Source organism: Labeo rohita, chromosome 2, assembly GCF_022985175.1.
Source record: "Labeo rohita strain BAU-BD-2019 chromosome 2, IGBB_LRoh.1.0, whole genome shotgun sequence".
NCBI classification, from domain to species: domain Eukaryota; kingdom Metazoa; phylum Chordata; class Actinopteri; order Cypriniformes; family Cyprinidae; genus Labeo; species Labeo rohita.
The window spans coordinates 11,957,008-11,979,214 of record NC_066870.1 but is presented as its reverse complement, the minus strand read 5'-3'; the positions used below and the strand labels follow the sequence as shown (position 1 = coordinate 11,979,214).

Below are 22,207 nucleotides of genomic sequence, written 5' to 3'. Positions count from 1 at the left end.
GCTGACTGCAGCACATACTGTTTTCTGCATGTTGGTCTTTTATTGAGTATTACTCACACACTGTCAATTGTTCACCTTTTATTAGAACATGTCAGCACCTTAAAATTAAAGGGGGATATTAAATGCCATTGATAGAATTATAAGGTCTATGATCTATCTTTTTTCACAAATACAGACATGTATTGCGCTAAATTAGGTTAAAGACTTTAGTCAGGATGGATGGCATATTAAATATGAAAATAAGACTACTCTTCTCTTCTAGTTCTTTTTTTTATTTTTTTTTTTTTTTGGCTAGATGTGCACGTAGTGCTAAAATGTGAACTTGAAAATCTGGGAAGCAGAAATTGTTTGCCTAAAATATTTCAGATTCTGGGCTATTTGTAGCATTGATTGTGAACTTGTTTCTACAGATTACTCAGATGTATTCATTGAAGCACAATATGCCTTTTGGATAATTCTCGGATCATTCTGAGTTCATGCGCCTCAAGTGCTCCCTTTAAAAAAAGCAAAAGAGGAAATGCTAATACTGAAATATTTAAAAAAAAATATATATAAAAATCATTAATTTTATTTTTATAGTACGATTATGAAAAATAAGCATTTTCTACAGAATACAAAAAATATATGTAATTGCAACTTTTTATTTCTCTGAACTGCGAGATATAAACTCATATACACTGTAACATTTACACTCGCAGTTGCAAGAAAGAAGTCAAAATTGTGAGAGCAAAAATGTATTTTTTATTTTATTTATTCATGTGGTAGAAATTAGCTTCCATAGAAAATGCTTCTTTTTCATAATTATATAATAAAAATAAAATGAATGACCACGTAGTCATCTAGTAGTGTGCTCAGGCATGAGGCTTATTTGTTTAAGCTTGCCACACCATGTGATATGGTAAGCATTATTTAAAATAAATAAAAAAAAAAACGTTACAGCATTTGACTAATCCAGATACTGATTTTACTGTCAACCTTAAAGCATTAACAAACATTGGCATATTATATATATTGAATATTCTCAGAGAGAAGAAAGCAAGCCTTTGTATTCAAGGGTGGAAACTCAGTTTCCAAGGTAAGATTAGTCCTCATATTCTAACACTCATTTGCAAAATATATGCAATGTAAAACATCTAAAGACATTTGGCTGAAGCTATTTAAACTATGCATTTCTGACAGGCCCATTGTGTCTTTGTAATTCAACAACCCTGTTCACCCTGTAAGCAGCTCAAAAGCCTTGTGGCAATCACATGGGGGTCAGATGGTTGACTACGAAGACTTAAACTGCTCCCTCGGTATGCCACATTAAGTGCGCATCTAGGATTCAACACAGAGGTAAACCAAACCAGTGTGTTTATGATATCATAAAAGTCACACACAAAATATTTAGGCTTAATTTAAGACTTAATTTAAATTTTATACAAAAAACAATTTGGATTAAACTGTTTTTACTTGAACAAACTAATAAATGTGAAGCATATTTGTCAGTCATACATAAATATAGATATATGGGTCACACTTTAAATTAGGTGGCCTTAACTACTGTATACTTACATCAGAAAATAAGTACAATGTACTTATTGTGGTCATATTGTATTGCAGAACACTTTTGCTTGTTTTAAGGTGGGATATGGGTAAGGTTAGGGACAGGTAAGGTGTAAGGTATGGGTCAACAGTGTAATTATAAATGTAATTACATATACATACAAGTACATAGTAGTTAAGGCCACCTAATATAAAGTAAGACCGATATATATTATCAAAACAATCAAGACATGAGTTACTAACTATTCGCATCTATTTGGTTTGAAACAATCATACTGTAGTTTTAAAATGCATTTATTCGAATTGGATAGAATCAGCATGAATCTGTTCATTTCGAAACCATCAAACTATTAGTTAAGTTTATTATTAACTTTGGTATGAAATTGAAACACACTGAATTGACTGAAGAAAAATGTATAAACCATGTTATTGTGTTTAATAGTTTGTTAAAACTGATATGTCCAACTAAAATACATAAATCTTACATTATGTCTAAATATTTTTGAGTGCCTATTTCTCTGACAGGTGTACAAGTCATTAGGCATATATAAGTGCTAACATATGTTTAGTTTTAGAGGACTTTCTAATCAATATAATGTAGCCGTCTGTGTCATTGTAGATATCCTTATTGTGCAACAACGGCCCTGGAGGGCACCAGGCCCCTTGGAATTAACTGAGCATGTGCATCGCTGAGTGAGTCCTCAGTGTAGCAGCACTCACCTGGTTCCACTGATGGAAAGACACTGATTATGAGCGGGGGAAGCTACAGATGTGCTTGAGAGACACTTTTCCAAATCATGTGAGTATTGCTGTAATTCTCATTCTTTAACAATGAGCTAGAGATGTCTATATGATACTTCTAAAACGGTTCTGACTCTGGTGTAAAAGTTTGTCCTAAAATGACTGATGCTTAAATATCTTGGCCAGTGTTAATTGTATTTGTTCATTAAGTCATGCCATCACAAATGCTGTTACTAGGTCCAAGCCTTTACATTTGTGAGGATACTGTACACTAAAATTTCCAGGCCCACGGCATCCTGGCATTCCATGAGTATATATTAGCACCGTTTGTTGGTTGCTTTTGCCATCTGATACAGTGTTTAGAAATGGTGACCCAGAAACAGTGACGGATGACATCAGACTTGATGAAGTGGATAGGATCAAATTTAAAGGAATATCTAAGCAAAAAAATGAAAACTATCTGAAAATGTACTTACCCTCTGGCCATCTGTGATGTAGATGAGTTTGTTTCTTCCTCAGAACAGATTTGGGGACATTTAGCTTTACATCACTTGCTCACCAATGGATCCCCTGTAGTGAATGGGTGCCGTCAGAATGAAAGTTCAAACAGCTGATAAAAATACCACACTAATCAAATCCCATTATTGAGACATTTTTAACTTCACACCATTGCTTCTGGATGAAATATGAGTCATCTATTCATAATATTGCTTTCTCTAGTGAAAAGGTAATCTCGGCTGAATCAGGAGAGAAATATGCACAGATCAAGCCGTTTAAAATTGAAAATAGTCCAAAGCAATTCTAAACAAATATGGCAGTGGATCTTGATGTGAGAGGACAACAGGAGTTTGATGAGATTGATTTGGATGGATGAATGGACTCATGTTTGTACTCTCATGTTGACGGGCACCCATTCACTGCAAAGGATCCATTGGTGAGCAAGTCACGTAATGCGAAATTTCTCAAAATCTGTTCTGTGTAAAAAAATCAACTCATCCTCATGGATGTCCTGGATGTAAACAAATTTTCTGTGATTTTTCATTTTGGGGTAAACTATTTCTTTAATGAAACTGTACTGACGTTTAAGAATGTACAACTATTTTAATATAAACGAGTTGCATATAAAAATGTGTGAATCTCATTACAAAATACAACAAAAGATGTACCAAAACAAAACAAAAAAAAAAAGCTGTTTTAATTTAAAGACGAAAGCAATAGCTAAAAAGCAAAGCTCTAGTAACATTTGCTTGCAGGTACGACTTTGATATTCTGTAGGAATCTGTGCTAAAGCAGTGAAATGTGTTTAGTCAGCACTGCTTAGTGTTTTCTCATGGCTTGCCAGTGCTGGTACATTATAGGCCAAGGAATCATTCCAACACATTCACCTTCCACATATGCCAGTCCCTAGTGAAACATGTTTAAATGAAGATCATATTTAGCTGTTTCATGTTAGATGAGATCTGCATCTTTACATTGGCACTGTGTTTTGTTATTATGGGAGTATTCTGAAGAACTGTCATCTTGTTTATATGTACACACACACATTTACACAAGCACTGAGATGGAAATAAGGGACTGCTGCAGGGAAGGGAGGACTCATATTTCATTTACGGCTGGAAACATCTTCGGAACTATGAAGCTTTAGCTCAAGACAGCAAATATATTAGTCACCACCAGTCCCCACCCACAACAATTTAAAGTTATTATACTAGTTTTTTTGGTCTAAAACTGATTTATTGCCTTAAGCATTGTTTAGATTCCATCAAGAGTCAAGTGTGCATCTGCACTTCCCATTTAAAATATATTATTTAAAAAATATTAAAACAGCAAACGAGACTGTGCTTAGTAGGCTGGTATTGGCAAAGCCTGCAGAACATTCTTAAAATCAGTCCAAGAATGAAGGAGTTATTTCCTGGCAGTGTGAAAACTATGTGCTTCTCAAAAGCTCATTCAGCAAAGCTCTAGACTGACCATGTTCCTGCATATTTCATATTAATAATTCATAATTATATTCTCTGTAGGAATATCTGTTCAATAAATCCTCTAATTTATGGAGCACTTTTTTGCAATTATATTCAAGCAGTTCTCGTACCAATAAGGAATCACCACATTATTTACTAACTTGACAGCAATTTAGTCCCATTGTTTGCTATGTTAAATTAAGTTTGCTCATCTGTGTGATTTGTGTGCTTTTACATGTAACAAGCTGGTAAAAAACATGATACTTATCTCTGCTTCCCTACTAGTGTTTATTTTTAGGTGATTTTGCTTTCTTTTTACCCTGAATTTTTGTCACTAAATTGGCATTTGAATGCAAATTATAAATGTTATACTTATAAAGGTCTACATTTCTAACTGTATACTGTGCACGTTTATGCATGTGCATTTGTTGATTATATACGGCATCCCATGTAATATGTTTTGCAAATTTTGCATTGTGTGCAAATTAGACATCGTTTAAAGTGAAAGTTGGTGTAATCTTTTCACCTAGAATGGCTTTGTATCATACACTCAAGTAGTGTGTCTAAAGGGGTCAGAGGATGATTGGGACTCTTATTAGAACTGTCTGTAGACATGCTTGAGACAGGACCTGAAAATATCAATGTAGGCTGAGTTATCTGCATAGTATTAAAGGACAACTCCACTTCCAGAACAACAATTTACAAATAATTTGCTCACCCCCTTGTCATCCATAATGTTCATGTCTTTCTTTCTTTTTGTAGTAGTAAAGAAATTCTGTTTTTTTAAAGAAAACATTTCAGCATTTTTCTCCATAATGAACTGATAAGGTGCCCCATTTTTGAACTTCCAAAATGCAGTTTAAATGCAGCTTCAAATGATCCCAAATCAGGTTGTAAATGATTCCCAGCCGAGCAAAAAGGGTCTTATCTAGAGTGACGATCGGTTATTTTAATAAAAATAATACAATTTATATACTTTTTAATGCCAAACGCTCGTCTTGTCTTACTCTGCCTGGACTGTTTTTGTTCCGGTTCATAACAGTTAGGGTATGTCGAAAAGTAACTTTGACATTTTCCTATATCGCTCTTTTACCTTTTTTGTTAAGGGTGTTTGATCTTCTTTGCGTGTTCACTTTGCAAAGATTGGGTCGAAACTTCCCCAGCGATGTAGAATGATTTTGAAATGATTTTTGAAGTTGAGGGAGAAAATACAATCTGAGTTTTTCGACATACCCTAACTGTCTTGAGCCAGAATACACAGAGTTCATGGAGAGAAAGGCAAGACGAGCGTTGAGATTATAAAGTATTTAAATTGTATTTTTTTAAACGAAAATAACTGATCGTTTCGCTAGATAAGACCCTTCTTCCTCAGCTGGAATCGTTTACAACCGCATTTGGGATTGTTTGAAGCTCACATTTAAACTGCCTTTTAGAAGTTCAAAATTGGGGCACCATAGCAGTCCATTATATGGAGAAAAATCCTGAAATGTTTTTCTCAATAATCATAATTTCTTTATTACGACTTAAGAAAGAAAGACATAAACATCTTGGATGACAAGGGGGTGAGTACATTATACGTGAATCTTTGTTTTGGAAGTGGACTTCTCCTTTAAGCAATATTGTACAGATCTTGTGTATATTGATAAGTCAGTGTCACAAAAGTAAGTGGGTGGGCATATATATATATATATATATATATATATATATAGTAGTCAACATGAAGTGGATCAAAACCTTTCATCAAAGTTGTCCTAAAACCAAAACAATACACCGTTCTTGTCTTAGGACAACTTTAAAGGACTTTTTTGATCCACTTTGAATGTTGACTACTGTATATATATATATATATATATATATATATATACAGGAAAAATAAGGCAAAATAAGGAAATAATATTATTTCAGTATTTAGACTTGAAAATTTCACAGCATTCAGTTTGTTGCTGCTATTTCTTATCTGTGAAATTTACCAGCAATTTCTGAGTGAAAATTGTTTCATAAATCATACACCTGTTTTTTTTTTAAGACAAACTAAGCAAGATTGAACATAAGTCTATAAAAACAGTGCCTAAATCTCTCTCTCTCTCTCTCTCTCTCTCTCTCTCTCTCTCTTTTGGTTAACATCCAATAGCAATCCATCCAATATCCAATAGCAAGTGTGGCCAATATGATGTCAGTGGAAAAGCCATTTTACAGGAAGGGAAAATTATTAGGTTTTGATTAATCATTAAGAATGAAATGCACTGATGGGTCCATTTTGATTTCATGTTCAGTAAATATGTTGAATAACGTATGTTTGAGAGAAAATTTGGCCAATTAGCCATAAAATATATATTTTTTAAAACTTTATTTCACAGTCCCATTCCACATGTGCATTTCAGGTACTACTCAGGTACTGATTACAATAACTTTGTAAAAACTAATTACTAACCCTGTATATATATATATATATATATATTTGCTTTAAAGGAAATATTATATTTAAAAGTTAAATACATTAAATATACTAAATTGCAACTTTAATATATTTAAATAAATGGCATACAGGTTTCAATAAAAATGCCATTAAAGTATATTTTAGTTTACCATAATTGCTTGTCAGTACATTCAGCAGTACATTTTTGTCATATCTCAAAACAAACCAATTTTTAAACATATAAAAATATACTCAAGTCCTGTTTGGGTGGGTTAAATTAATTGCATTAAACATAAATTTACACTATAATACATTTTAATGCATTTTCATACTGCAAATAAACTAGAATTAAGTGTCAGAAAAATATTACATACAGGTCGCACTTTTGTATATTTTTTTAAAGTTTATTTATATAATTATTTTTTTATTTTTTTTATTTTGTACTTCTATTTAACAAGCGCTGATTTCAAGAGTTGCCAGAAAAAGAGAAACTGCTCTGTTGCATATGAGTGCACAAGTGTGTACAGTTTATGAACCAAAGAAATTCAAGAACTTGGCTTTTTATCTAAAATGACAGTACAAACAGGAGATATCATATACAGGAAGCCAGAACCATCAATCTTTGTTAAGAATCTACTGACATCCTTTGTATTGGTCAAAGTCAGTCATTGTAGCCTAATCTTAACTCACTTCATTGAGGGACAATACATTTTGTATTATAGTAATACATCTGACAAGAGTGTAATATGACATCAATTCATGTCTAAATTCATAATATGTATACAAACACATACACTCACAAACTCTACAACCAAATAACAAGAGACTGATATGTTAATCATGCACAACATCAATGACATATTTAGAGCAGTTTCACTGCGGCTGTGCTGTAGGACGTTAAAGTACTAAACTTAAACACTGGGTTACCACCAGCATGAATGTTCTTATTGTCATTCTCATCAATAACAAAAGACATGAATAACATATATCAAGTGTCGCTGTTATTCATACTTCTGTTTAAACAAAATGGTAACAGATTGAATCTCGCCCCAATGCCACAAGTCACAAGGCCTCACAGGAATCTCCACCCTTCACCTCACAGATCTCTTGGGAACTTCATGTGCGTGCTATCGGGCACACAGTAAATGCAACAAGATATATATTTATTTAAGAAGTGGCCTTAAGCCTAAAAAAGAAGCCCTAAATTGACATCAATCTTTTATAATTTTCCATTGGCACTGTCTAAACAATACCTCTAATATCTCCATAAATCAACGATATAGAGAGACTTTGACCAGCACTCCATGAGTCTCTTCAAACCGGTTTTGCTCTCAGAATGTAAGAGGAACACCATGTTAAAGAGTTACCCAACAGTTCTTCAGGAAGTTTGGAAAACTGATCACATATAGAATCCTGTTGAGAAAAAGTTGAGTGATACTAAGTAAACTGTTGCTCTGGTATGCTAACTATAAAGTCCCATTTTAATTATCTACTATTACCTGTTGTGTTAAAGGAGATGCTTACTTATTTATTTTTTTTATGAATAGTTTTTTGTTCCAGTTTAAAATGCCCAGACAGCTAAGTAAGCCAAATGTAGAGCAAATTCAGAACATTGTTAGACTATCTAAACTTTATTGTGTTGTTTGAGCATCCTGAATAGGCTAACAAAACCAACAATGAAGCCCCTGTTTACATTTTTATTTTCAATACTTGGCATTTAAAAAATAAACTTCTAAATGTATGTTCGGTAGTGTCACGAATCTGGTCGGTGTCCCGTTGTCCACTCACCACCAGATGTCACTCTCACCTCACCTACACACTCTGACTGTTGCACCACACTCCGGACTGCATCTCCCATCCTCCACCACACTGATTGCGTCAGCCCCTGTGACCAATCAGGCGTTCTATAAAGCCCCGGTCCTTCCCAGTGCTCTTCACGGATTGTTGAATCGTTGTATTGTTGTATTCCTAGTTCCTGTTCCAAGTTCCTAGTTCCTGGTTTTTGATCTCTCCCCTGGTTATCTCGTTATCGTCTGTCTAGCCGCCTGCCTTTTCGGACTATCGCTGGTCTTCCTGGACTATTCTCTCGTCTCGCCTCCTACATTCCTGTTTACTGTTGTTTGACCCTGACTGCACGACCATGTATCTGTCTCGTCCATGTAATAAAAGCTTGCAAGTGGATCCGCTCGCCTCACGTCTCTCACTCCGCGTTACAGAACAATCCGTCACAACAGGATCCAGCAGCTTTCACCCCGGACATTCATCTGATATGGACACGGACATAACTCTATGCAGAATCAAACAGAGATTACACACACTCGAGCAGTATACCCGTGAGTTTATTTCCATTTCAAATTATTCCACCCTCCCGGACTGTATAATTATAGAAATTTTCTGTGATGGCGTAAATCAGCCTTTAAGGGCGAGGCTGAGACGCGAGGGTCCGCGTTCATCACTCGCAGAATTTATGAACTTTGCCTTATTGAGTGTGGGCTCGCCGTGTACTGTGGGGGTTGCGAAGGAGGAACGCGACAACGCGGACATGGCAGCCGCGCATCCCTCTCGCAGATTGGCGGTAACGCCGGATCACGACGCCACAAACAAGTTTGTGATGGCGCAATGGCGACAACTGTGAATAGCGCTGCTCTAATGGCGGCGACAGCGGTGCCCGTTCACAAGATGGCGGCCGCGCCGGAGCGCGTTCATACCCTGGCGGCGACAACAGAGCCTGTGCACAAAATGGCGGCGACTGCGATGCCCGTTTGCAAGATGGTGGCGGCGCCAGTGCGCGTTCACCAGATGCCGGCGATAACGGAGCTCCGTCATGTCACAGCTGCTGTACCAGAGCCGTATAAATTCACAGCTGCATTTCCTGAGTCAAGTCAAGTCACAGCCAATCTCCACGAACCAAGTCAAACCACAGCTGATCTACATGAGCCAAATGAAGTTATTACTGCTGTTCCAGTGCCCTGTCACGTCTCGTCTATCTGCCCAGAGCCTCACCAGGTCTCGTCTGACCTTCCAGAGCCCCGTCACGTCTCGTCTATCTGTCCAGAACCTCACCATGTCTCGTCTGACCGCCCAGAGTCAAGTCACGTCTCCTCTGACCGCCCAGAGTCAAGTCACATTATGTCTGCCAGTGTGATGGCGATCACCATTCTCAGTATGTGGGCCGCACACTACACTCCAGAGGTCACATCTGTTCTCAAGTCTGCTCCAGAGCTCCTGTCTGATCTCAAGTCTGCTCCAGAGCTCCCGTCTGATCTCAAGTCTGCTCCAGAGCTCCCCTCACTTGGAGAAGCCATGCCAATGCCTCCTGAGGTGTCAGCCTTGGCTGTAGATCCTCCCACGGAGGCGGCATCCCTCTACAACCTCTCTGCTTCTCCCCTTATTCTGTCTGCCTCCTCTGTCTCTGCTGTTCCTAGGTCCCAGGCCATAACGCGGTTTCCTGCTCCAGAGCTGCCGCCTGGTCTCAAGTCAGCTCCAGAGCTCCCGCCTGGTCTCAAGTCAGCTCCAGAGGTCCCGTCTGGTCTCAAGTCTGCTCCAGAGGTTCCATCTGGTCTCAAATCTGCTCCAGAGGTCCTGTCTGGTCTCAAGTCTGCTCCAGAGGCCCCGTCTGACCACGAGTCAGCTCCCGAGGCCTTCCCTGTCGGAGAAGCCGTGCCAATGCCTCCTGTGGTGTCAGCTTCGGCTGTGGATCCTCCTAGGGAGGCGGCGTTATCCTGTGGTCTCTCTGCTTCTCTCCCTGTTCTCTCTGCCTCCTCTGTCCCTGCTCTCCCCAGGTCCCAGTCCATGACGCGGGTTCCTGCTCAGCCCTGGAGGGCCCTGGCGCCTCCTGTTCCGCCCTGGAGGGCCTCGGTGCCTCCTGCTCCGCCCTGGAGGGCTCGGCGCTCCTGCTCCGCCCTGGAGGGCTCCTGCTCCGCCTCCGGCCCCGCCCTGGAGGGTACCTGCTCTGTCGGTCCTGCCTCAATCTCTGGGCCTCCCACATGGACCTGGCCCTCCAGCCCTCGCCCTGTCCTGCTCCCCTGGACTGTTGTTCCCTTCGAGCGCCTGGAAGCCGCTCCTTGGGGGGGGGGCTATGTCACGGATCTGGTCGGTGTCCCGTTGTCCGCTCACCACCAGATGTCACTCTCACCTCACCTACACACTCTGACTGTTGCACCACACTCCGGACTGCATCTCCCATCCTCCACCACACTGATTGCGTCAGCCCCTGTGACAAATCAGGCGTTCTATAAAGCCCCGGTCCTTCCCAGTGCTCTTCACGGATTGTTGAATCGTTGTGTTTGTTGTATTCCTAGTTCCTGTTCCAAGTTCCTAGTTCCTGGTTTTTGATCTCTCGCCTGGTTATCTCGTTATCGTCTGTCTAGCCGCCTGCCTTTTCGGACTATCGCTGGTCTTCCTGGACTATTCTCTCGTCTCGCCTCCTACATTCCTGTTTACTGTTGTTTGACCCTGCCTGCACGACCATGTATCTGTCTCGTCCATGTAATAAAAGCTTGCAAGTGGATCCGCTCGCCTCACGTCTCTCACTCCGCGTTACAGGTAGTCCCTATAACAGATGACATAATTTAATTTATGGTGCTTCTAATTAAGTGATAAAAAGCAGTTGCAAAATAAATATACTCATCTTTGCACCAATAGAACATGGAACAATTTGTTTTACTATCAATTTATATGTAATATCTAATTATTATTAATATTTAACTTACAATGGAAAGGTTTCAATGACCTCTCGCAAGATCTCAGCAAAAAGTCTCATGATGTATTTCCAGGACATACTGGACAATAGTATTCGGAGTAGTATTCAAGATGTATAGATTTAGTGTGCGTTAAGGGCACTGCGCTTTAGAGTGTTTAAAGACCTGGGGCAGTCTTGCACACTTCCTGTCACATACACACGCTCTCAAGTGGCCAAGACTGCAAGCAGCCCTGCAGAGTTCAGCTCCAACCCTAAGAAAAACTCACCGGCCTGTAGCTTCCTAGTAACCATTCAAACCTTGATTAGCTTGTTCAGGTGTGTTTGATTAGGGCTGAAACAAAACTATGCAGGGCTGCCACTCTCCAGGACCGATGTTCGCCACCCCTGCTCTATTCCTTTAAAGGAATCATGCTAAATCAAAGATAAACAGATCAGTGACTTCAAACAACATACAATTTGTTTATTTTCTTTACTGATGTACAGTAAAGACTTAACAACATTACATACAGTATGTTTTAAAGCCATGCAATAACAAAGTAAACAAAAAGGTGTTTCAAACCAAACACTGTAATTTAGTAGTGTAACATGAACTGCTGCAATATGCAAAATTATTAACATGACAGGCTGAATAGGAAAATTGAAAGTTTTTGTTTTCTAAATGTCTCTTAGTAGTTTCACTGCTCTTGGCAGTCAACAGTTTACTGCATATAACACATTGTGGTTTATCCAACTCATGTTTATACTCCCTGAACCTTTATTTAGTGTAGTCTGGGTCATATTTTCAAAGTATTTATTCCTTTGTTCCTTTTGACAGCAATGGGAAGCATTTTCTCCTCTCTTTTAAAAATTAGATGCATTTGTATTGTTTGCATTTTGTGTTGTTTTCCCCTATCAAAACAAAGATGAATAAAAAAAAAAGATGTATTGCATAATTGCATAATTTTTGTAGGATTGATAAATTAATTTATTTATCATTCTTTAAAAATGAGGAGAAAAGTTTGTGTGTTTTCTCTGTGCAGTGCATCATAGTTATCACGCTTCTCAGTTTCTCAGGCATTGAATCAAATTTAGAAAATATGATTAAATTAATACTATGCCAGTTCTTCTTATATTCTTCTCCATGTCCGCAACAGAACAAAAACATCCTAAAATACATCATAATAAATTTGCTGTCTTTGTTAAACACACAAATGTAATGTTTGTGTTAAACATACTCTGCAGGAAGTCATTTAGGTGTGGCTCACACCTCTTTTCTAAACGCCACCCCTCCCGTAATGCAGGTTCTCTCGCTTACTCCCACAAAGCTAATAGCCCTTCAGACATAATCTAAAGTTAGGTTTCTCACTATTGTGATCATTGCTATTCTCATGCTATGAGACAGAAGCTGAATCATTAGTGGTCCCTTATCAGCAAACTTACTTAATGCATTTGGATTTTCTATATTCACATGGACAGTAGTTCGCACATGAAAGTCATCAATCATAAAGCAATACCTGTCTGATTTAACATTTATTGTCTGGCTACAACAAAGCATCACTAAACATGCGTGGTTGTTACAAACTGTTTATACTCATAACAATGAACCCATATTTAATTTAGTCTGGACTGTATTTTTCTAATTTTGTGTATGTATGTACTTTCATTTTGTTTCAAAGCCCTTTATAGCTCAACACATCAGCGATGTTAATTTGCATTGCTGAGTCTGAGTACAGAATCTTCAACATAAAGTATGGGTTGTACGTACATGATGCAATATGACTGGACCAGATATGTTGACCTAGAACACAAAATATCACATTACGTTTGTTTATTCTTGTAAGTAGTTATTTAGCTGACAATTATATCCAGAGGAACGTATAGTATATCCGTTGCAGGAATAATTCACCTGGGGTCAATCTGGTGTCATGTGGCTTTATCAAGGCCACAGTTGTGATAGTCCTTGCCTCACTTTGGGATCAAACAAACAAGCCTTTCAACAACCTAATGCACTGCAGACATGATTTTCATAAATCACATTCTTTAATTTCTCTGTAAAAATCTTTTTTTGAACTATATTGTGGATTGTTGCACTCATAACAAGCAAATTCACCACATTTGACTTGTTATCATGACAGACTTGGAATCGCAAAAGTAAATACATTCCCTTTTTCTTTGACAGGCTGACATTAGGTAAATTTATAGTTAAGAGTGATTGTCATTAGTCATGCACTCTTGTGTTGTTGAAAGCCTGTATGATTTTCAGTCATCTCAAACGGGGACAGTCTTCTGAACTCACTACAAACCCCCAATACAATTATATAAAGATCAGACAAAAATAGGCTAAATGTGATTTACTGAAAATATTCCCCCTGCTGTCATATTTTAATGTATACACAAATATGAATGACATTTGAGAGCTGTTCCTCACACAAAGTTGTCGTGTGGATTCAGAAGACAAATGTAACTTGACTCGTATGGACTACTTTAATGGTGCATTTGAAAGCAACTAGTCACCATTCACTTTCATTGTGTGCAAGAAAGCAACACAAACACTGTGAATATTCTGCTAAACTTCTTGACAGAAGAATAAAGTCATTCAGGCTTACAATGACAAGAGGGTGAATAAATGATGGCAGAATGTACATTTTTAAGTAAGCTGCCTGTTTAATACTGTATAATAGGAATTTAGAGTCAACCCCTACACTTGCAGAGCCCAGGCCCCCAGTTTTCAAAAACTCATTAGTCCAGAGTTATTATTCTTTAACCACAGATTTCATCCCTCATTCAGGAAGAGAACAACTGAAAAACAACTGAATAAACAATTGTGGTTTTCTTTTCTTGATAATCAGTGGATGACTTGATTAATAACTGTTTTGTGGTCATTGTTGGTTAACTTGCATCTGATGAGTTGGTGAGTCATGCTGTCACTATCTTTCTGACAAATGTTAAAATCATTGAAATTAAACTTTTAAACCTCATCTTCTTTCTATAGAATTAAGTAGAGCATTGGCAGTGCCTTCTGTCATGAGAAGAAAACACCTGTTACATGCATCATTTGAAGGGTTAGAATGTTTAAACATTTGCTTAAGATAACCAGGGGCCTACAGTGATAATTCTAAAAAAAAATGCTCGCAAAAGTTTATCACTATTTATTTTCTTTCATTTAAAATGTATATGCTTTTTATCCATAATCCAAGTAAATTACAGCTGAAATACATTTATAAATAGGTGGACACCGGGGGTGGTTGTAACATTGTTTGACATTTCTGTCTGTATCTTGGAGTTCAAACAGAAAATGCATGGTTTAGTTTCAAACACGAGGAGTGAAATGTTACAATTTCACCCCATAGTCCAGGTTAGTTGTAACATACCTGGGGTGAGATGTAACATTATGCAATAAGGATTATGACAAAAAGTGTTAAGATTTTAAGAGCTTTTTATTCAACACATATTTATTTTCAACATAACTGGTGTGTGTTTGTGTGTGTGTGTACTTGTTCTTGCTACCAAATGTCCCCACAAGGATAGTAAAACCTGACATTTTTGACATAGTGGGGTCCCCACAATGACCCTTGATGATTAAAAATAGTAAATGATGTTTATCTGAAAATGTAACAAATGCAAACATGTTTTCTGTAAGGGGTAGGTTTAGGGTTAGGGTTGGGTTAGGGGATAGACAATATTGTTTGGTCAGTATAAAAACTATAGAAGTCTATGGAAAGTCCCCATAATTCATGTGTGTGTGTGTGTGTGTGTGCGTGTGTTGCATTAGCATCATAAAACTTAATAGCATGCATGTGTGTGTGTGTGTGTGTGTGTGTTTGAGCATGTTTGTTATTGTCAGGAATAGTAATTGGCAATGATGAAATTATACTCGAACACTTTATTAAGAGACACCCCTTGGTTTGTCTTTCTTTTCCAAGACCCAGGCATACTGAAATTCAAAGCAAAAAATTGCTTGGAGTTAGTTATTACATGTTTCATTGATATTACAACTAACCCTGAGTCTTGCTGTTACATAACCCAAAGTCAAAATTTCCAGTGTTGTATAGAGTTGTTTTTATGGTGTAAATTTTCCAGTGTTGAAAAGTGTTGATTCTGGTGTTGATTTGAACGACATGAACACTTGCAGTGTAAGTCTGTGTTCAGAGTCAGTGTTATTACGACGAGTTAATATAATTGACTCTAGTGATGAGTTGATCCTACTTCCGGTCCTTGCACATTATTTCCGTTTTGATTAATGGCGGATGACCGCGAGGAGCAGAGATGATCAAACACAGGTATAATAAATTTTTAATCATTTAATTCATTAATAATAAGTTTTATATTAAGTTTACATTTTCACATTTACATTAAACATTTAGTATAATATAGCAAATTCTATAACATCGGCGAGCTAACATTATTTGTGTTTAGACGGCGCGGCAGACCACTGTCACGAGCCAGAGGCCAGCTTGCAAACTGTGGTAAGTTAAGAGGAGTTAATGCAGATTAGTTTGCACATGCGACACTATTTTAGACTTTGGGGTGAAAAAATACACAATAATTACTGATATTCATTTAACGTTCTGTTTATGTTCTGTTAACTTGAGCAGCAAACACTAATCTTTTTTAAATATCTATACCGCTGCAGTTACACTCTTCTCCAAAGTACAGTGCAAAGAACCATGGACCCTTTTCACAAGCCTGTGATGACGCGTTTCAACTGTCATCATCATCATAAATCCTTTAAATGTTTTTTATATTTTTAAAAATATGTATGTGCATTTATAACACTATATTTTGTATTATACCACCTTTTCATCAAGTTACCAAAAAACTAGTTAACGCTATGCAAGGGTGTTTCTAATGCCGGAGGGTAAATTTGACATTGTTCTCTCTTCTGACTGCCGATATCAGTCTCTCTCAATTTTTTTCCTTTGAATGAAAGCCGTGAAAACACTAATGTGTAGTTTTTCTTTTGTTATTTGAGCAAATGGGAATGCAAAAAATATATTTGTGGTACTTTCCCATTTACTGCTATCGAATTTTACCCAACTATGACGACTTGCGCTATGAGAAACCCGGAAATGTGAGAAAGGTCCATCATGCAATCCAGCATTTTGCTGAACTATATTTCTGGCCACGTATGAAAAGAATTGTTGTGCCTGACGTGACGTGCGTGATTCATATTCAAACGTTTGTGTACATTAAATTATATATCGTTTGAGAGATGACATATGGATCTTCTGATTGTAAGTTAGCTGCTTGCTGGACATTATTTAATATTAACAACTATTTGCGTTTTTCCTGCCCAACAGCTGTTGACATGCTGGTGAAATTTCAATATCAATGAGTGAAGAAATTGATCTGCCTAATGATCGTGCATTCCAAGTTTTTGTCAACGAAGGTAAGTACTACTGCTTAGAAACTGACTAATTAAAACCAGACATATAGCAACCATGTTTAAGCTGATACTAAAACGTCCACAGGGCTTGTTTCCAGGTTTCAAAGCTTTTCGGTTTGCTTTTAAATCACCAAGACTTTGCTTAATATGAAAAATAAATAAATGATGTCTGTATTTATTAAAATTACTTTTCAGTTATAAGACCCAGATACCAATGTGGAATAGGACACAAATCGAAGGCATCTACATTTAAGTTGTCCAGAAGAAATAGCTTCTGCTGGCATACCTGATGGTAAATATATTAATACTTACGTGTATAAACACTTCACACATTCTTTTAAGGGATTCATAATATGATAGCGTAAAAGCTTTATCTGTAGGTCTGTATGAATCAAGCCTTGACAGACATGAATTATGAAATTGTTTTGCTTTTCTCTCTTAGTCACCCACAAGATTCTCAACCCTCAGCACAAGTGCTCATTCTTTCATTCTCTTCAGCTGACCAAAAAGAGGCAAAATCAATAAGCATCGGCCGGCAAAAGCTTTAGCATAGAAGCTAAGGCAAATGGGTATGTATGCATGTTTTTGTCAACATTTGATTTGTCTGTGTAATAATTCCCTTCCATCATTTTACTAGTCTTACGTTGTCACCTGTATTGTTGTCATGTTTAATCTGATTGTCCAAGATGCCCTGGAAAAACAGTCCAGTGATGATGAAGAAAATTAGGATGAGACAGACTTGTGCACTTCCATAAGGTAAAAACTCAATACTGTTGCAAAGTTTGTTTTTTTGTTTTGATTAAAACGTAAATTTACTGAAATCAAAGTAGTCATGTACTCACCCTCATGTCATTCCTAACACTTGTTCATCTTCAAAACACAAATGTAATTATTTTTATGAAATCAGAGATTTCTGTCTCTTCACTGGCAAATATCATTATGATGCTTCAGAAAGTTCATAAAGAGATTGTAAAACTAACCCATATGAATTGAGTGGTTTATTCTATATTTTCTGAAGAGACTTGATCGCTTCCTATAATAAACAGTTTGAATTTAGGCTTTTTATTCATATATAAACATTCATCAACTGAAACATCAGATATGGTAAACGGAAGCTCAAGCATGAGAACCAGTGAGATTCATTCTCGTATTATGCAGTATGGTTTGTGCTTTCATAGGAACCCTGTTTGCTGATTGCTGTTTGTGAATAAAAGCCTAATTTCAATCTGTTCATCATATAAAGTGACTGTTTCGTCAAAAAATGGACTAAACTGCTCAATTCATATAAATTAAGTTGGCTTGAGAAAGCCAGCTTACTGACATGCTATTTTCTTCTGAGACTAAATCTGTCGACACTAACTCATCCTAGAGCTTTAACTGTACAAATTCCAAACTCAGCCCAGATCTTCAGACTGATCTGAAGTTAGTTGCTATATCTTTTCTAACTGATCGGACTTACGGTTTTCCTAAAAATGACAATTAAAATTGGAAAAATCCCATATACTTACATTGACGGAATGTTCAAATGAGCCAACACTTTTCAAATTCCAACTGTCAAAACTCCCAGAATCCTTTGAGACTCAATCAAGCTTCCCTTCTATTTACTGTATTTCTAATCCATTCAAACTCCTCTATCTATCTATGCCTAGTAACCAGAATCATGCTAGTAACTTGCTAATCATGCTAGCAAAATGCTAGTAACTTGCTAATCATGCTAGTAACATGCTAGTAACTTGCTAGTCATGCTAGAAATATGCTAGCAACATGCTAGTAACTTGCTAATCATGCTAGAAACATGCTAGTAACTTGCTAATCATGCTAGTAACATGCTAGTAACTTGTTAATCATGCTAATAACATGCTAACGACATGCTAATCATGCTAGAATCATGCTAGCAAAATGCCACTAACTTGCTAATCTTGCTAGAAACATGCTAGCAACTTGCTAATCATGCTAGTAACTTGCTAATCATGCTAACAACATGCTAGTAGCTTGTTAATTATGTTAGCACTATGCTAGTAAAATGCTAGTAACTTGCTAATCATGCTAGTAACATGCTAATAACATGCTAGTAACTTGCTAATTATGTTAGCCCCATGCTAGTAAAATGCTAGTAACTTACTAATAATCCTATAAGCATGCTAACAACATGCTAGTACCTTGCTAATCATTATAACATCATGCTAGTCACATGTTAATCATGTTAATAACATGCTAACAACATTCTATCTATCTGTCTATCTCTGACAGACTGTATTGCCTTCAAAACATCCAAACTTTAACCTTTTAAAACTACTTTAGAATTCAAACTATTTCAGACTGAAAACCATCAAACTTAAAACTTTTTAAACCTTCTTAAACTTTTTAAACTTTATAAACTTTTCAAACTTTTTAAAACTTTCGGTTCCGGCTTTCTCAAGCCAACTTAAAGTTTGTCTTGATGAGCTTTTTTTCTTTAAGAACTTTTTAAGCTTCAAGGTGGTAGCTGTGTGGACTTGATGCATGGACAAAAATCTCTCCGTTTAATTAAAGTATATTCACTTTGATTGTCCACAAGGCCTTTGAGTGTGGAACAACATGAGGGTCAGTAAATATCAGAATTTTCATTTTGGGTGAACTAACCCTTTAAAGCACATTTCATCATAAAAAGTTACTAGTGCCAGGTTTTATGCGTTCATCAATGCACATAGTAATTATCTTTTTCCCCTCTCTTTTCTTTGTTTAATCTAATTTTTGTTTTTGCTGTTTTCAGTCCTGGACCTGCACCAGTATTATAGTCCATCTCAGTCAGAGGGAGGACCACTAGCCATACCTACTGGTATTTAGAAGGCTCAAGGGCACGATCATCTTTTTCTATGTGGCCGGACAAGCACCTCATCCCTTCTGACGGAACCAGCTCCTTGAGTGCTATCGAACTCTAAGTCCACTATGTGCTCAACCTGTTGTATCAGTAGGTCCTTGTCAATGTCTTTATCTTCCTGCTACACTCTACAATGATGTTGGTCATACCAGTGAGTTACCAAGAGTTAAGGAATTGCATCCAAAGCATTGACAATCTTTTGACAAAACATTTTTCAATGCATCATGTATTTAGTTGAGAGTTGAGAGTACATCTAACAGCGAGCATTTTGAAGTCCTACATGTCTTCTCATCTGTCGAGTTTACATGGGTGTTATGATAGTGAATTTTTATCTTTCTTTTAAGTGTTTTGTCTAAGACATGTCATTTTTGAAAATATAAGATCAAACTGATACAACGTGTTTGCTGTTATTGAATGCTGTTATTGAATGAACACTATATTAGTGTGGAAATAACTCCCTTGGTGTTAAAGCTCCTAGTGTAATTTCAACACTAACGGTGTAAATAAGGGGAAAAAACACAATAATAGTGTTATTAATTAAGTTGGCTTGAGAAAGCCAACTTACTGATCTACTATTTAAGATTATTCTTCTTCTTCTTCTGAGCAAAATTTTGGTATCTATCTCCTCCTAGAGTTTTCAAGCTAGATCCACCAAACTCGGCACAGACCTTCAGACTGGTCTGACTCTGTGTGCTATATCTTTTGTAACTGATCCGGCTTAGAGTTTTCGTAAACCAGACTACCAAAACCACCAAAAATCCCATAGACTTACATTGATGGAATGTTCAAATGAGCCAACACTCATTTGAACATTCAAACTCCAACTGACAAAATTCAAATCTAAACTCCCAGAATCCCTTGAGGCTCAATCAAGCTTCCCTTCTATGTACTATTTCTAATCCATTTGGACTCATTTAAGCTTCCACTCTGATATTTCTAATCTATCTAGCGATCTAAATCATGCTAGCAACATGCTAGTAACATGTTAATCATGCTACAAACATACTAGTAACTTGCTAATCATGATAGAAACATGCTAGTAATGTGCTAGTAACATGCTAATCATGCTAAGAACATGCTAGTAACTTGCTATGCATGTTAACAACATGCTAGTAACTTGCTAATCATGTTAACAACATGTTAGTAACATGTTAATCATGTTAGAAACATGCTAACAACATGCTAGTAGCATGCTAATCATGCTAGAAACATGCTAACAAAATTCTAGTGACATACTAATCATGCTAACAACATGCTAATAACTTGCTAACCATGCTAACAACTTGCTAATAATTTTCTAATCATGCTAGCAACATGTTAGTAACATGGTAATCATGTTAGAAACATGTTAGTAACATGCTAATCATGCTACAAACATACTAGTAACTTTCTAATCATGTTAACAACATGCTAGTAACATGCTAAGCATCTTAGCAAAATGCTAGTAACTTGCTAATCATGCTAGCAGCATGCTAGTCATGTTAGAAACATAATAACAACATGCTAGTAACATGCTAATTGTGCTAGCAACGTGCTAGTAACATGCTAATCATGATAGAAAAATGCTAACAACAAACTAGTAACATGTTAGCCATGTTAAAAAACATGCTACTAACATGCTATTCATGCACGAAACATGCTATAAAAATGCTAATCAGGCTAAAAACATGCTAGTAACTTGCTAATCATGCTAACAACATTCTAGTAACTTGCAAACTTTACTCATCTAGTTAACAATTACAGTGCTGTTTTAACTCTATGCAAGTGTTAAAAAAGTAACACTATTTGAAGTGTTAGTTTAACTCGCTCTAGTGTGTACCTATATAAACACTGAAAAAAAATCCTAATTTTAACACTGAGAGTGTGAATTCAACACTTTCAGTTCTGCTGTGAGCTATGAACTACCTCACATTACAGGTAACAGCCAAAACATTAGCAACTTGCATGCAAAATATCTACACAGACACACAATAAACAATTTAACTCTGATAAGTTTAACTACAAAGCAGGGACTGCCATCACAAAAATAAATTAAGTATAAAAAGTTACTTTCTTACCTCAAAATTAATTTCTTTAATTAATTTCCACAGGACTCTACATCATCACATGTGGAATAAGGACTAATCTGAGAATGTGTAAAGTGAATTAGGTGATTTGTAACTCTTTCCTTATTTGAGAAATGGGAAATGTTACTGACCCTTGTTGCAACCATCCCATAAAATAATAGATACTTTTCTACTGGTGTTTCCAACAAAAAAAGACCTAAAATATCTGCAGAGCTGCTCCAAACAGTGGTCAAACCAAAATGCTGCTCAACTGCATATAAAAGCCAAACCGGGACCCATCATGTGCGCACAACTGTAAAGATATAATGCAATAGCTGACGACGAGAGACTGCCACGTGAGAAACAGAAAGACAAAACGCCTATGAAAAGATGCTTTCAGTGTCATGAAACTGCCAGATAACACTATATATATTCAAAGCACTCGACATGTGACATTTGCTGGAGGCACAACAAAATGGGGAATTTCAGTAAGTTGATGCAAAGTCCGACTCGTTTTTACGAATCGGTTCATTTGAACAGTACGTTTCAAAGTGTCATTTCATTTCGGATTT

At 36.9% G+C, this 22,207-nt stretch overlaps 1 long non-coding RNA gene across 1 annotated transcript; it reads left to right on the top strand.

Moving 5' to 3' along the window:
* The first annotated feature begins 16,851 nt into the window (after positions 1-16,851).
* Positions 16,852-19,938, top strand: LOC127152787 (uncharacterized). The gene is made up of 3 exons (XR_007825134.1): positions 16,852-17,022; positions 17,173-17,486; positions 19,483-19,938. It is a non-coding gene; the product is annotated as an uncharacterized LOC127152787 (long non-coding RNA).
* Positions 19,939-22,207: the final 2,269 nt, after the last annotated feature.